The following is a 17,386-nucleotide window of genomic DNA, read 5'->3' on the forward strand; positions in this document are numbered from 1 at the left end:
GACCAACACGGCCTGAACACGACTAGTATTCTCATTTATAGGGTGATTTCCCTGGTCGAGGATCGGATTTAATAATAAACTCCTTATTGACAATTGATTTTCGTCTAAATTTTCTCTCTGATCTGAATTATTCTGGTTCGAATTCGAATTCATATCCAAATTTTCCGGACTTTGATTTTTTAAGTTTAGATTTCGATTTGAGTTTAAATTTAAATTTTGATTTAAATTTGAATTTAGATTTTGATTTAAATTTGAATTTAACTTTTGATTTAAATTTAAATTTAGAATTTGATTTGAGTTAGAGTTTAAATTTTGATTTAGATTTGAATTCAAGTTTTGATTTTGATTTTGTAGGTTTTCTATTAAATTTAAATTTGGAATAACAATTAAATTTGAGTTTTCATTTGAATGTGAATTCGGATTTGAATTTGAATTGGAGAGTTGATTTGAATTTGTATTCAAAATCGTATTATTGAATGTATTCATATTACCCGTGTTGTTGGGTGTAGGAATAACCCTAGTAGACGACGTTATCGAGTGTATCCCGGAGCTAGTCACCGTAGTAGTGGGCCTTGTTGTTGTAGCCGTTGTTACTCTTGTCGACGTTACTGCTCTCGTTGTCGACGGTGCTGGTGGTGAATGTGTGACTCTTGGTGGTGGCGTCACCATAATCTGTATGTCGTCGTCTCTTTGGCTATTCGACCTCAGCAATCGTTTACTATTTTGATTGGTGCTTGACATCTTGTTGATCATCAGGTTTAATATTTCACTCGCACAATATGAACACTAATCACTTTCTCACAATAAAAGATTATTAATTTAAGCAAAAGAAAATTTTACCGATTCTCAACGAAAGGATAATCCCTTAATGACACTCTCGATTTTAGTTATGAAGCCCAAGTCCTAAGACTTTGTTTATTTCGGCTTATTATAAATATAATTATTGTAATCCGTTACGAACTTTATGTATTTTACTTTTGTTTATCTATCCGGTAATTTCAATTTTATTTCTATCAATAAATTACACTACAGGATTAGTTGAATTTACTTAAATATTTTATTACAAAGTTTATTCCAGCAAATAATTTATTTATAAATTTCTTTTAGAATTTTAGTTTAAACGATAGTAAATTTTCTCGTTAAAATTTATCATTAAAATTTTATCATAGAATTCAAAATTATAAGCTTAATTCTTATCCTGTAGCGTCAATTTATTTTACTTCCGGCCGAGAAACGAGTCATACAAACTAGACGGTATTTTTCCCGCGCTTTTTCTTGAGATTTTATAAGTGAAATTTCACAATTAAAATTTATGTACAATTTCTAAAAAAATTTATCGAAGCCCATAGATTTGTTGGAAGACGAGCAAAAATTTTGAAAATTATTTTTTCGTCGGTTTTTTTAAGAGTACTCCGGAACCGTGCATGATAAAAAAATTTGAGGTCCACATCCAAAAACTAGAAATTTGAGGCTAAAATTTGCTTTTTTTTTCTATGACCATTTTTCACCAAGTTACAGCATGTCGAAAATCACCCAAAAATTTCGAATTTTTTTTCTATCTCTTAATTTTTGTGACCAGTGTAATATAGAATCATGAGTAACATTTTCATCAAATTTCAATGAAAATTTTAATGCATTCGATGTTCGTTACTAAACTTATTCAAACAAAATTAATTACTAGAATTTATTTTGCGTACGAATTAATTTCTAATAAAATTGAAAGATATTATTTTTCTTTCGTTTTGTAGGTACACCAAGAACATTAAAATTGTTTTATTCAAGTTTTTTTGAAATTTTATGAAATCGTTTCCTATGATTTTGAATTATATTCGATACTTGGTATCTTTTTTTGTGATGTTATTACATTCCTAATTTTGGGTATTATCTGACGCATAATTTTTTGTCAGTCAATAATAATGGATTAATTAGATATAACTATACGCATTTTTAAAACAAGTACTAAGTAAAAATTATTCTTTAATTAATCTGCATATATATATCACTGAATTACCTGATTTTGGTACCACTTAGCCAATATCAATGAAACATTAGAAAATTACAAATTTTTTAGCTACCCATAAATTAGATTTTTTAATTTTTGGCACTATTTGAAGCATAATTCACTATTGATCAATAATAATCTATTGAGAATAATAGCCATTGAAATGGCCGGAAAAATAATTGATTATTGGGAACTTTTTAGATCGGGACAATTAAGGAATATAAGGTGTTACGCTTCCGTAATATTTTATAAAATAAATTAAATCAATTATTCTTGATACTTTGTTTTTACCCGCTGTATCAGAAATCGGTTTCGACAAGAGAGCCACCATGGTAACGATGCATGAGGCCCAGGCAACGACAATTCTTTCACGGGGAGTCTGAGATGCAGCGTCATCATTTTGTCAATTGTTGCAATTTATTATATTTTTATAATGACTAAACAGTCAGTCTTTCGAGAGAGCTCATGGGGCCAAAACATTTGCTCTCCATATTTAATAAAAACCAAATCAAACTATTATTTGGAGCTGACATCGACTGCCTAATAATTTATTTAGTCCTGGACGCTACCACAGGCTGCCCAAGATTCTCTGTATCCTGCATTTTTGTAAACGAGATAAAAACCCGTTCGTAAAATAGGTTAAGTCACGAAAATTGATGGAGACAATATATTATAAAAGAATAGATGACCGGGCCCTGATTAAAAGAAACGATTCGAAACGATTGGTAATGTTAAATGCCCATAAGAAGAGCGATTCAAAAATATTTAACGTATTCAAAACCATTGAAAAGTATTAAAATTTTTTTTTTTCGAATCGTTTTAAATTGTTTTTTTTTAATAAGGGGGGCCTACCGGGGGTCTATCTACACCCTAATGAGGCGCCACCTGGATTTTAAAAACTGGATTAAAAATTTAATCCATACGTAGTAGTGATACTATGACCGGGATAGTCATTGATTTTCATTGAAAATAGATTTGTAATATACATTTGCGTGATAGGACAATCAAGATTATTAGTGAATTTAATAACATTAGAAACAAATTTAGATGAAAGTGAATTTGAAAACTAATATTGAAATTTATTTGCAACCTACATTACTTGTTAAACAATTTTTTTCAAAAGTAGTTAACAACTATCTTTTATTAAACAATTTGAATTTTACATGATATGTGATATTCAAGTAAATTGAATTATCGTAAATAAAACCAGTGGAAATTAATTTCTGGGTGTAACAAATATTAATTCTAGGATTATTGAAAATGTTAGAGTGTGCACTTGGTATGAGTATAAAAGGAATTTTAGAGTAAACTAACGGTGAAAGTAATTTAATTGTATCTGATTTGTGAAAAACAAGAATTTACACAATTAAGATTCTGAATTAAACCGCTGGAATTCGTCTAAAATGAAATTACCCTAGCTAACGATATATTATGATATACGCAGGTGACGATTGCCGTTGAAAGATGTAAATGAGACAATTACAATCATTATCAACCGCCAATCATTTAATCCGGTATGATTAACCCCTGACAGGCAAACAGGGTAAAAAGAACCCACCCCAAAATTTCTTATTGCTATAAATTTATGATGATTTGTAATTATCAAATCAAGGGCTCTTTCTCTACCGGTATTTTGTGGAGACCTGGGAAAGCGTAATCGGTAGCCGTTACTGAGATACACCTGTCTCGACGGAGCGAACGAGAAAGGTTGTGGGTACTTTCAACCCAGTTTGCTGGTTAAGAATAGTTGAAACCTATCCAAAATTTATTTTTCTGACTCACTCAGTGTTTTTTTTTATTATTTATAGCAAGTAATAAGTTATGAATAAATATTTAAATGTATTAGTACACTGGTCACAAAAATTAAGGGATAGTAAAAAAATCCGAAATTTTTAGGTGATTTTCAACATGCTGTAACTCGGTTAAAAATGGTCGTAGAAAAAAATTGAAAACAGCGAATTGTAGCCTTAAGTTTCTAATTTTTAGATCTGGACCTCAAAATTTTTTATCATGTACGGTTCCGAAGTAATCATAAGAAAACCAACAAAAAAAAAATTTTCAAAATTTTTGCTGGTCTTTCAATACCTTTGTGGGCGTCAAATTTCTCAATTTTTTTTATCGCTGTAACTGCTCTGCTTTAAATGTCAACTTAACAAACATACGATTTGGGTAACGCTAATGCCGGCGGTAATAAAAACTGAGGAATTTTTTTCGACAATGATAAATCATTGCGGATACAACGAAAAGAAAAATTTTGAAAAGAAAAAATTTTTGAAAATACTCTTGTATGCCGTTCTTTTCGAAAAAAATAGTTTTTTACCATTTTTTCTCCAACGATATCTCTCAAACGAATAAACCGATTGAGACGGTTGAGGTGGCAATCGACGCGTTTTATCAAGACCTAAAGCTGATCGAATTTTGAATTCGATTTATCTCGTCGTTTTTGAGATATTTAAAAAAAAAAATAAAAAATCAATTTTTTTTTAATTCTTTTGACAACGGTTTTTCTTGAACGAATAAACCGATTTTGATGGTTGAGGTTGCATTCGGCGCAGCTTATAAAGCTCTAGAGCCCAGTCCATTTTGAAATCAATACGTCGAGCACATTAAAAGTTATCCGAAAAAAACATATTTGAAAAAATTTTATTTTTGGAATATTTCTGAACGAGCCCTACTGATCAAGCTAAATTTTCTCACAGCTTCAAGATATTGACAATCCGCCTCGAATGACACCTTAAAGTTCAAAATCGGTTCATCCGTTCAAAAGATACAGGTATTTACATACGTAAGTACGTACGTACGTACATACATACATACATCCATACTCTCGGACGTCATCTTGAAATTAGTCAGAATAGCTTCCTAGGACCTCAAAACGTCGACATTTGATGGAAATTCGATTTTCGTAAATCGGACCGAAACCAATAACTTCCTTAATCATTGAAAATTCACAATTTTCTTAGCGGGAAGTTAAAAATCTGAAAAAAAAAATTCTTGAAAAAAAAAATTTTTTTTTCAAAATTTTTTTTTTTCAATTTTTTTCGATAATCGATCTTTTTGATCAAAGAAATGAAGATTATCGGTAAAACATACATTTTCAAATCGAAAAAATGAACAAAAACCGAGAATCTACCAATTATAGTGATTTTTGACAAAATCGATAAATTTAAAGCTTCGGGGCACTAAGAAAGAAAAATCACAGCGATTTGGAATTTTTAGGGTTTTTTGAGGACACTTTGAGGTTGCAAAAAAGACGAAGATATCCTTTGTTCATCCGTTATATCCAAAGTTATAGCAAGATTTCTGAATATCCTAAAATTTGTGAATTTTGACCTGTTTTTTACTAAACAATATCGCTTTAAAAAAAATTTTTCTATCAAATGCCACTAAATTTGCCTTATAGATAATGTTTTCCAGTTTTCAAGACCCTGCTTCCATTCTCTGTACGACCAATACACCCGGAGTTATTGATTATCAAAGCCGAAATGGACTTTTTTGCTTTGATCAATGATTACTCGGCGCCAAATCGTCGTAGAGACTTTTTTAGGCCGCCAAATTGAAGAGCATAAAATTTCCTAGAAAAGTCATACGGTCGGATTGTTCAAAAAAATTTATTGACGCCCATAGAGGTATTGAAAGACCAGCATACATTTTGAAAATTTTTTTTTGTTGGTTTTCTTATGATTACTCCGGAACCGTACATGATAAAAAATTTTGAGGTCCTGATCTGAAATTAAGAAACTTGAGGCTACAATTTGCTTTTTTTAATTCTCTTATACGACCATTTTTGACCGAGTTACAGCATGTTGAAAATCACCTAAAAATTTCGGTTTTTTTTTCTATCCCTTAATTTTTGTGACCAGCGTATATATTAGACTGAGCCAAAAAAATCGACTATTTTTTTTTTTTTTTTCGATACTGTGAAAATATTATTCCTGATGACACAAAACAATTATTGTGCGAGTTTGAGCTCTTAATATTGATATTAAGAGGTATATCGTTACGACTATTAGTTTTTTTGACAGAAATTTCATTTTTTACCTAAAACTCGTAAATCATCTATCTGAAAAATTTCAGCAATGCATATTCTTAAAGGAAATTAAATTCCCTATAAAAACTATTTCCTAGTAAATTGACATAAAACGAGCCGTTTCCATGTAACCGTGCCTTAAACATTGATTTGTTTTTTATATCCTTTGTTTCTATTTTGGATTTTTATAACTACTGGAAATGTTGAAATTTTTAACTTCCCGCTGAGAAAATCGACGATTTTCAAAAAATTCGGGAAGTTATTGGTTTCACCCCGATTTTCAAAAACCGGCTTTATATCATATGTCGACATTTGAAGGTGCTAGGATGCTCTTCTGACATTTTCAGAGCGATGTCTGTATGTACGCGCGTGTGTGTGTGTGTGTGTGTGTGTGTGTGTGTGTGTGTGTGTGTGTGTGCGTGTGTGTGTGTGTGTGTGTGTGTGTGTGTGTGTGTGTGTGTGTGTGTGTGTGTGTGCGTGTGTGTGTGTGTGTGTGTGTGTGTGTGTGTGTGTGTGTGTGTGGATGTAAACCTCTCATATCTTTTTGATGAATGAACCGATTTAGATGGTTCTTGCGGTATTCGAAAGATATTTTCTGAACTTAGATTTTCAAAAAAATTTCAGACCATTTAGTCAAATAAACTCTGAGATATTTAAGAAATACGAAAAAAAAAAAATTTTTTTTTCGTTTCTTTTGGATATTGTGAAAACTGTTGGATCAATCAATTCCAAAATCTAATCAGCTCTAGAACTCGATAAAAGCTTTCGATTGCCACTAAGAACGTCTCAATCAGATAATCCGTTCAAAAGATATCATCGACGAAAGACACAGTAGGAAACGGTTTTTTGCAAGTTTCGTCGAAACGACAAAACCAATCATTCCCAAAATTTATCAGCTCAAGACCTCAATAAAACACGTCGATTGCTACCTCAATCGTCTCAATCGGTCAATTCGTTTACGAGATATCGTTGATTAAAAAAATAGTGAAAAACGTTTTTTTCCAGATTTCTACAGAAAAATTGAATCATTCGATTTTAAAATCTAATCAGCTCTAGAACTTGATAAAACGCGTCGATTGCCGCCTCAACCATCGAAATCGGTTAATTCGTTCGCGAGATATCGTGGGAGATAGAAATGCTAAAAAATGTTTTTTCAGAAAACAATGGCATACAAAAGTATTTTCGAGCTCGAAGAGCTCGAAAATGTATCCACAATAATGTTTTCGAGCTCAACGAGCTCGAAAACAGCGGGAAGTTTTGGGGCTGGCCCGCAGGGTTAACCGATAGACCGATTTTTTTTAGTCAAGATACACATTCTTGAAGGAAATATAATGGAAATTTAATTTAATTTAATTCAAACAGAAAAAGAGAGACCTAACAACGGTGACAATGAACTAGCAGCAATATGTAGGTTCGTCAAGCCCGAAAATGTGAGTAGACCCGAACCTACGGTCGATAATGATGGCATACCGACTGATAACAATTTTAAAAAACTCGAGACAATGAGCACAGATGGAGAAGACATAGATCTGTAAGTAAACAACAAAACGATATCGGAGCGCCGGACCCAATCACAAAAAAATCTGGGCGTCGGTTGACCCTGCGGGCCAGCCCCAAAACTTCCCGCTGTTTTCGAGCTCAAGGAGCTTGAAAACATCACTGTGAATATATTTTCGAGCTCGAAAATGCTATGACATGGAATCATTTTTTTATGAGCTTTTCAAGGTCTAACAAGTTACGTTCTATGCGAGGGTTTGAAAAGTTAAGAATCGAAAATCATTAATGAAGAAGCGGCTTCTAAATTTTTATTATCGATTATGTTCTCTGAAATGAATGTGTTGAGGCAGAAATCAATGTCAGTGATCGAAATCAAGATTTGAATGGATTTTGACTTAGGTCAGAGCAATAATATATGGAATATCCGAGAAAAACATTAAAGACTGGGTTTCTCAATTTTTTGCTGACAATATGTTTAAAACTAAGGAACATGACATTATCTGATGACCGGAAGAGACTATAAAAAGAAAAAGTTGGTATGATTTCAGACACATTTTAGCACATTATATTTTGATTTATCTGGAAAACATAACATAAAATGTTATTTTTTTAACGTTTCAGCGCCGATATCTTTTGAACCAATCAACCGATTTCGACGTTTGAGATGGCAATCGACGCGTTTTCTTGAATTCTAGAGCTGATTAAATTTTGAAATAGATCGGATGAGTCACTTTAAAGATAATAAAAAAAAACCGTTTTTTGTCATTTCTTTCGCCAACGATATCTCTCGAACGTTTAAGTCGTTTCTGAGAAATCACTAAAAAACTAAAAAAATTTTTTATTTCGTAATTCACCAATACTTTTGAGGCTGCTCGATCAAACGATCTGAAATTTTCAGGAAAGTTGAGGGCCAACAAGCTTTTTCGATAGCTACCTCAACCATTCAAATCGATTCATTAGTTAAAAAGTTACAAAGAGTTTACACACTCTCACACACACACACACACACACACACACACACACACACACATACACACTCACACACACACACACACACACACACACACACACACAGACAGAGGTGGCTGGAATTAATTTTTTATTTCCATTTAAATAACATAGAAAAAAATTTTTTTTTTACTTTTGAATTTTGCTAGTCAACAACGAAGCATTTTATAGCTATGATCGATACATATTCTTGTAGGAAATTTAACGATCTACAAAAATTGTCTAAATGAATATATGCGTACGGAGAACCATTTCGGAGTTATCAGGCCTTAAGCATCGAACTGTTTACAAAAATAATAATATTTATTTATAAATACGAAAAATCGACTTAAATCACTTCAATAAACAATATTATCTATCAAAAAATTAAAATGATAAATTAATGATAAAATTTCATGCTTATTATTTATTATTTCAGCTTTCTGCCCTCACAAACCTGTCGCTCTCAGAGCTTTTTTATCTTACATTACTTCGTAGTAAAACAACGTAATTGTTAATGTTTTAAACTAAAATTAGTTTAATATTATATTTAATTTATTTATAATTATTTGTAATTGTGTTTATAAAATCTCATTGTTAAGCTTAAGATGGAGAAGCAAATTTATTTAATTGGTTATTAAATTACAAAATTTGTAGGAAGCAAACTGCCGAGCTTAAAAGAGGTTATGTCTCTTTTCTTTCATTATCATTGTTCTCAAAGCTTGACTATTAAGAAAAGCATTAATGACGGTTGAGAATGTATTCGATTTATGGTCTGAAGCTGGAATTCCGACTTGTGCGGAAAATTCTGCAGTAAGAAAACTCATTCGCCATCACACTGTTTGGAAAAATTTGCTAAAAAATAAAAATCAAAAGCTATCATCTACTCAAAAAGAAAAGTTTCTATTTTTTGTGCCGATATTGAGAAATTATTCGACATAGCACATCACAAAGTAATGAAACTCATTAATGAAAGTCAAAAGTTATTTTTGCAAGGCCAAAGACAGTCAAATCGACGAGGTTTTCTCCATATTAATCCTCCAGTAAAAACGCTAGCTAATAATATTGATGAAGATAGAATTGGTCAGTGGTTTTTATTTTTAATTGTCACCTAGGGTAAATAGCACAAAAATCCTCAAAAAATAGTCATTTATAAACCTAGCATCATTTCATTTCCACAAAATTTCTTAAAGATAATTTTATTATCAGCAAAAAAATTACGTATCTTCTTACTGATTTTTTATGCACGAAGTATTTATTGAATTCTAACAATTGAATAAAATTATGTTTTTAAACGTTTTTTTTTTTCAGTATTACCTTTTCTTAAATTGGTCAGTAATTATTTTGAATATTTTTAGTTATTCTTGAATACAAGTTAAATATTTAACAATTTTCTTTTTTATTTTTATAAAATTAATTACAAATCCTGACTACCTTGAATGTCTCACACTTATTTTCTGTGCGTAACTTATACTGTGTCTGATATATTTTAAAATTTTGGGTTTTCTTTCAATCTCCGAGGATTCAAAAGTTAAACTTTTTATATTTTGCAGACGAAATTCAAAGTGATGAGAATAATACTGGATTATTATTAAGTCAAAAAACAGATTCAAGTTTGAGTCGAACTTCAAATGCAGCATCTGATTTCGAAGATGATATAGATGTTTCACGGCAGCGAAAAAAACTTGAAATAATCACGCCTAAGCTTGTCAGTGCATTGGATCGTGCAAATGTAAGTAGCAGAAATGCTACTTACATTGTAGCTGCTACTTTAATCAGCGCGGGACTAGATACAAGTCAATATAATTTGAGTCACTTAACCATCCATCGTCATCGTGAATTAGCGAGAAAAAGTACAATGGCAAATTTACAACAAAATTTAAAAGTTGATAAATGCGTTTTACACTGGGATGGGAAGATAATGCCTGACATTGAAACGCGCCAAGACGTGGACAAATTACCAATCGTATTATCAGCTTCGGGACAAGAAATACTACTTGGTGCTTCCAAAATTGACTCTGAAACTGGGGAAAATCAAGCCTCAGCAATTATTTCTATTCTGAGTGAATGGTCTATCGCTGACAGTATTACAGCATTATGTTTTGATACTGCGGCTGTAAATACAGGTTTTTATCAAATTATAATATATCTCTATTGACGAAAAATGGAAGTCGAACAAATTTTATGCTATAAATCTAGATATATCTGAAACTTTTTTTCCTCTACTTTATTTGCTTAAGCGGGTCTTCTGGTTTGACGTCCTGATTTTTGTGCATTTTTTTGGGATTTTTTTGTAAAGACCAATGAAGAGATAGAACTTTGAACTTTTACTATTTATTTATATATATTTCAAGAGTATACAGTGTACAGTTAAATATTTAGCTAAAAACATTTAGTAGAATTAAAGTTAAGTGGCTTGAAGATACCCGCTTCGAAAAAAATTGATGCTTACTTCTTCCAGATATGCTGATTAGCATATCTGAAATAAAAAAAACCGGCGGGGTTTTAATTTGTATACTCAAATACACCGGGTGGACTACGATCAAAAAAAATTTAAAAAAATTGGATTGTTGACAGACTTCGGAACAAAAAAATTCGAATTTCATTTTTTTGTCAACTTTTTGATACAAAAAAAAATAGAAATCAAAAAAATTTTTTTTCGATCGTAGTCCAATCGATGTATTTAAGTATACAGATTAAAACCCCGGCGGGTTTTTTTGTTTCAGATAAGCCAATCAGCTGATATCATGAAGGAAGTGAGCGTCAATTTTTGTCATGGCGGGTGTCTTCAGACCACTATAACTTTAATTCTAGTGAATGTTTTTAGTTCAAATTTCAACTGTATACGCTTGAAATATCTATAAATAAATGTTTAAAGGTTCAAAGTTCTATCTCCTCATTGGTCTTTACAAAAAAATCCCAAAAAAGTGCACAAAAATCGGAAGTCAAACCAGAATACCCCCTTAACTCAAATAATAATTTTTTTTGGTTTTCATTGTTTCAGCTAATCTATTGGTTATTTATTTTGTTATTTATCAGTACTTACATTTAAATTTGTAATTCATGGTTTTTTTAAAAAAATTCACAGTGGTGCATGTGTTCTCGTTGAACAAGCACTAAGAAGAGAGTTGACTTATTTACCATGTCGTCATCACATTATTGAGCTAGTTTTAAGATCCGCATTTGAAACTTATTGGCCTACATCTTCAGGTCCAAATGTTTCGATTTTTACTCGGTTCAAAAACAAATGGAGTGATATTGATCAACAAAAATATACTACTGGGATTTCAGACAGAGAAGTTCAAGAAGCCCTTGCAGATATAAAAGATGTAATCCTAATACTTATTGCTAATTACTTACAAGTAATGTTGATTATGGTTCTTAATTATCTTCAATTGCGTTTCGTATGTGTCATAATATAAATAATCATCATTATTGTTGTTGTAGATATCGCAACCAAGAGGAGATTATAAGGAGCTTCTGGACTTAGCTCTGATTTTTTTAAGAGCTTTGCCATCTGACGGAGTAGTTTTTAAATATCCTGGAGCTGATCATCATGCAAGGTGGATGGCAAAAGCGATTTATAATTTAAAAATATTCATGTTTAGAAATCAGTTAAAGCTAACAAAGACCGAAATTATAGGAGTCCGTCAAATTTGTATTTTTGTGATAAAATTTCACATAAAAGCGTGGTTTTCAGCAACGTCAGCGATAACAGCGCCAAGTAATGATTTAATGCTGATAAAAAATTTGCTTCTCGACAAAAAAAATTAATTCAGCTGTTTCAAAAAAGACATCTGAGAAAATGGCTAATCATCTGTGGTACCTTTCTGAAGAATTAGCAGCTTTGGCTTTATTTGATTCGAGAGTTTCACCGGAAATAAAAATTAGAATGGTAACTGCTATAAAGTCCCGAGATAGTAGTATATTAAATAAAAATCGCTTCATAATCAATAAGAATAAGTTGAATACGTTATTAATAAAAGATCTAAGTCATTTCGTTTCTAAAAGATCATTGGTATTATTTGAACGATTTGGATTGTCTACTGAGTTTTTTGATGTCGACATCACTTTATGGGCTAGTCACAGAAGCTTTCAAGAAAATATTCAATTTTTTAGTACATTAAAAGTAGTGAATGACGTTGCTGAGAGGAATGTCGCATTAATTACTAAATATAATCAGCATTTAACTAACAGTGAAGAACAATTTCAAGGTTTGCTACAAACGGTAAAAAAACATAGAGAAGACTTTCCGAGCTGTTCAAAAAAAAACTTTATGTAAATTGTACTATTGAAGGTATATTGACCATAAATTCGTAGTACATCTGTATTTTTTTAGCGCTGTTCAGTGAAATTAGTCAGTAATCAATAATTAATAGAAACTTTTCATCAAAAACCTCTTAGAAATTTATCATTTTTATTTTTTGATATATAATATTGTTTATTTAAGTGATTTAAGTCGATTTTTCGTATTTATAAATAAATATTATTATTTTTATAAACAGTTCGATGTTTAAGGCCTGATAACTCCGAAATGGTTCTCCGTACGCATATATTCATTTAGACAATTTTTGTAGATCGTTAAATTTCCTACAAGAATATGTATCGATCATAGCTATAAAATGCTTCGTTGTTGACTAGCAAAATTCAAAAGTAAAAAAAAATTTTTTTCTATGTTATTTAAATGGAAATAAAAAATTACTTACAGCCACCTCTATACATTAATATCAAGGGCTGAGATTTTCACAATGTCTTCGATTAGGGATACTCTGAAGAATTTTCAAAGTTCTTCGAAAAAAAAAAAAAATAGTTTGTTTTTTTGAAACACTCTAATACATACATACACTCGGACATCATTCTGAAAATAGTCAGAATAGCTTCCTAGGACCTCAAAACGTCGACATCTGATGAAAACTCGACTTTCGAAAATTGGGGTGAAAACAATAACTTTTCAATTTTTCGAAAATCGTCGATTTTCTTAGCGGGAAGTTACAAATAATCAAAATGGAGTAGACGCCGGTGAAGAAACTGAAGGAGGGTTTAAACCCAAAAGTATACTTCTTCTTATCTATGTACATTCTTCTGAAATAAAAGAATTAAGTAGTCTTCTAATAATTGTATTAAAGGTGAGGATTTTTTGGTAGAACAGAACGAAGATTGCATAAATGTCTTGCCGATAAACATTGAAACTTATACGGTGATTAAAAGTATCAAGCACCAATACAACGAGAACGATGTTAAAAAATACATTAACTCCCGGAGTCTTGGTGACAACAAAGTCGAAGACGTTACAAAACTCAAATTTTATAAAGAAGATCCAAATAAGTTTCACTTTTTAGTACAGCTCTCTCCGGACAGCAAAGTGGCTGCACAGAAAAATAATAAGTATACGCTGCATCAGGAAGTTAGATGAGACAGGATTCGTAAAAAATAAGTATTCCAATGCAACCATTGTCAACGCATTGCACATGCGAGTAAGAACTATTTCCCAAATTTCATGTGTGTTAAATGCGGAAAGGATCATGGGCCAATTAAAAAGGGCGGTATATGTCCTGTTACCACTGACGGAAACAACGATAACTTTAAAATTGTAAATTGTGGACATAAACATCCTGCTTCATATGAAGGTTGCTCATGCCTAGTGGCCACCAAACACGTTGAAAAAAAGGTAGAGCAATGGAACGAACGCTCAAAACAAAAACAATAAATAGAGCAACAAACACTTTCGTTGCTCCAAATGTATCATTAGCCGACATGACGACTAATAAAAATAATATTTTCCCACAACATCGAAGATCGAGACATTCAATTTCAGAAGTAAATGAAAATGAATATGCTAAACAAGCTTCATACTGCAATGAAGAGGCTACATTTACTGGCAGCAGACCTAATTAACACTCCCAAAGGATCAATGACAATGCTGAGTACAGTACTGATGACACCAATAGTAGCAACAACTTTGTACGCTTTGAGCAATTATTAAACAAATTTAGGGATGGAATGATGAATCAATTAATAACTTACCCTACAATAATTAACCAAAAAATTACAAAAAACTAAAGGAAAATTGTGTTACATTCTGGCTTTTCTATTTATGGAACAGCATGTTTTTTAATTACCAGATTGACGTCTTTAGGGTATTGATAGATCCCAGGTGCGTCATCTGTTGACCTTCCTTTATTTCATAAAGTAAATTTTACGGGCTTACCGCGATCGAGATTATGGGCCTATTATTCAGTCCAAATAATCCTTTTCTGCTTTAACCTCTCTGCTTCAGCTGGTGCGTAGTCGTCCCTGTCAGTGGCCTTGAAATGAGCTTCGGAATGATACCCGTAGCGAGGGTCGTGAAAGGGAATAGTCCCTGAGGGTGATTGCTACCGGTCTAGGTCGATGGTTGGAAGCGGGATTCTACCGCTGATTCCTGTTCCAAGGGCAGGTTGACGCTCTGCAGCGATGATGTTGAACACTTCACTCGTAACTCTGTCGCTGGGTGACTACGCGATTTCACCTGAGCCAGATGGCTCAACACCGGTATGCTGAATCTGTCCGACTTGGCCCGGCACAACTCACGTTACCGGATCAAGGAGGATTTCCTCGGTAACAACCCTCAATTCGGACGATCCGTGATGAGATCGCCCGAGATCTTCGGTTATCTTTCGTAATACGCGGCGTAACTGAGCCTTCTTGCCTGACCTTCGGATTCTCGACATTTGAATCAGAAAAGGAAGCATTTGGGCTGCCGGTACCAGCGCTCAATATGAGGTAGCTGATATAAGTATGGAGTGCCGGTAACAGCGCCCAGACTTTAAGTAAGGTGTGCGTATTTCAAATAAGGTATGCGTATTTTATATAAGAATACGGATATGTATTTTGCCTTAAAGTCCGAGTGACAGGATCAAGCCAATAAGTTTGTGTAGAATTCTCAGCTCTACTAAATCTTGTGATCGACTGACTTGCTTTGTCGGGTTTTGATTATATATATTTACCAAATGTTGACGGTGCATCTCAGGTGTTATGTCCGTCGCTTAATTTTTAATTATTTATCCGGGATTTCTCCCTTTGGTAGCGATAGTAATTTTCGGACAAGCGGGTTGTATAATTTATTATTTATAGTGGATCTTTTCGAATATTAAGAACCCAAACGTCTCCGAAGAGACTGGTACTCTTGTTTAAGCCAAAAGTACTTTATGATGGATAGAATAATTGGTTCCTCACCTACCTTTCGATTTAACTTCTTCTTGTACGGCAGGTTTTACCCCTCCAGAACGTTGCAGCTCGCTCGACCTTCCTCCTAGGATTTGGGTTGAGTGGGCGCGGCTGGGTTGTAGAATAAGACCTTATGTACTACTCTCGAATGAAAACCGCAAGGTTGGAGTGACGAACTTTGTCTTTATTAAGATGTTTTAAATTACAACGTTTCAACTAAACGTCACTTACTCACTCTAGTTTTCACAATTTTATATTTAATTTGTATTATAGGATTATTTATCTTTAACAGATATTTTTATAAAATTTTAATTTATATTTAATGCGTCCTTTTTACATACCCGAAAAGTGGTTTTATGCGCAAAACTCGGCTCGAGACGGACTCACAAATTCACGTGAATTTGTGTCACTGATTCGATCGAACCGGATGGATTTTTAAATCCGACAAATATTGTACTAGACGAACGATTACTACAGTTGCGTCAGATAAAATATTAGATCAATATTTGAGGATTTTTAATAATAATTTGAATTCAATTACTGATTATTCAACGCTAAAGCGGATTCCTGCAATAATCGGATACAAAAGATTTTAGTTTAAATGCCTTACTGATTATTCTACGCCTAGGGCGGATTCCTGCAGTAAGGTTAGTGAAATTCACGATCTTTGACTATTTCTTATTGATTATTCGACGCCGTAGTGGATTCCTGCAATAAGAATTAGTCTAGATAAATTAAGAATTGCCTTATTGATTATTCGACGCCGAAGCGGATTCCTGCAATAAGGTTTAGGTAGAAAATATTAAAAATCCTCTTATCGATTATTCAACGCCTAGGGCGGATTCCTGCAATAAGAGTGCACGGAATTTCGACGTTCGAATCTTCGCGGACCGTAAGTTTTAAGAACCGATTTGCCCTGAGCTATGGGTGCTCAGGCTTTTTATAAACTTGCTTGGCAATTTGATGGGGAATTTATAATTATCGTCATTGGTGGAAAGTGATGACAGTTTATTGTTTTTTCGTTAAGCTTATTGCAGTTGTCTTCTCACTATTCTTTGCCGCATAGAAAGGTGAAAAAGCTGACGCTGCGTTTTCGCGCGCTTTGCAAAGAGGAGCTCAGTAATAATTATTTTAAATAATTATTAAAATAAATAAAAAAAAATTATTTGGACATAACACAGGTTTCCTATGAGAGAATCGTCGTGGCCCGGGTCTCATGCATCGTCATCTGTTTAGACTATCCACGAGCCACGGCGATTCTTATATCGCCAGAGATTTCCATTACATTGTGTATGGTAAAAAGAAATAATCTCACCAACAAAATACGATTGATCAAGTTATTTGTGATTTAGCCTTTCGGCTGAAAAGGAGAGCCCGTATACATTTTGTTGACACCGGCTAAATCCAACTGTTTCTTACGTATTTTGGGCCAAGGATCACGAAAATCGGGTCCATTTTGTTCAAAAGTGGTGCAAACAATTGTTAATAACAATTTAATTGTTTAAATCGAAATAACTCCCGAACCGCTGGTTTGTTGGGGTGGTGTAGAAGAACCAAAATGTTCAGAATAAAAAAATACACAAAAAAGTTGTTGTAGTGTTTTTTCGTATCTCAAATATTTCGCGAGATATGACGAAAAAACGAGCCACGCGCTCGGACCTCTC

This window comes from Microplitis mediator, chromosome 3 (assembly GCF_029852145.1).
Source record: "Microplitis mediator isolate UGA2020A chromosome 3, iyMicMedi2.1, whole genome shotgun sequence".
Lineage (NCBI taxonomy): Eukaryota > Metazoa > Arthropoda > Insecta > Hymenoptera > Braconidae > Microplitis > Microplitis mediator.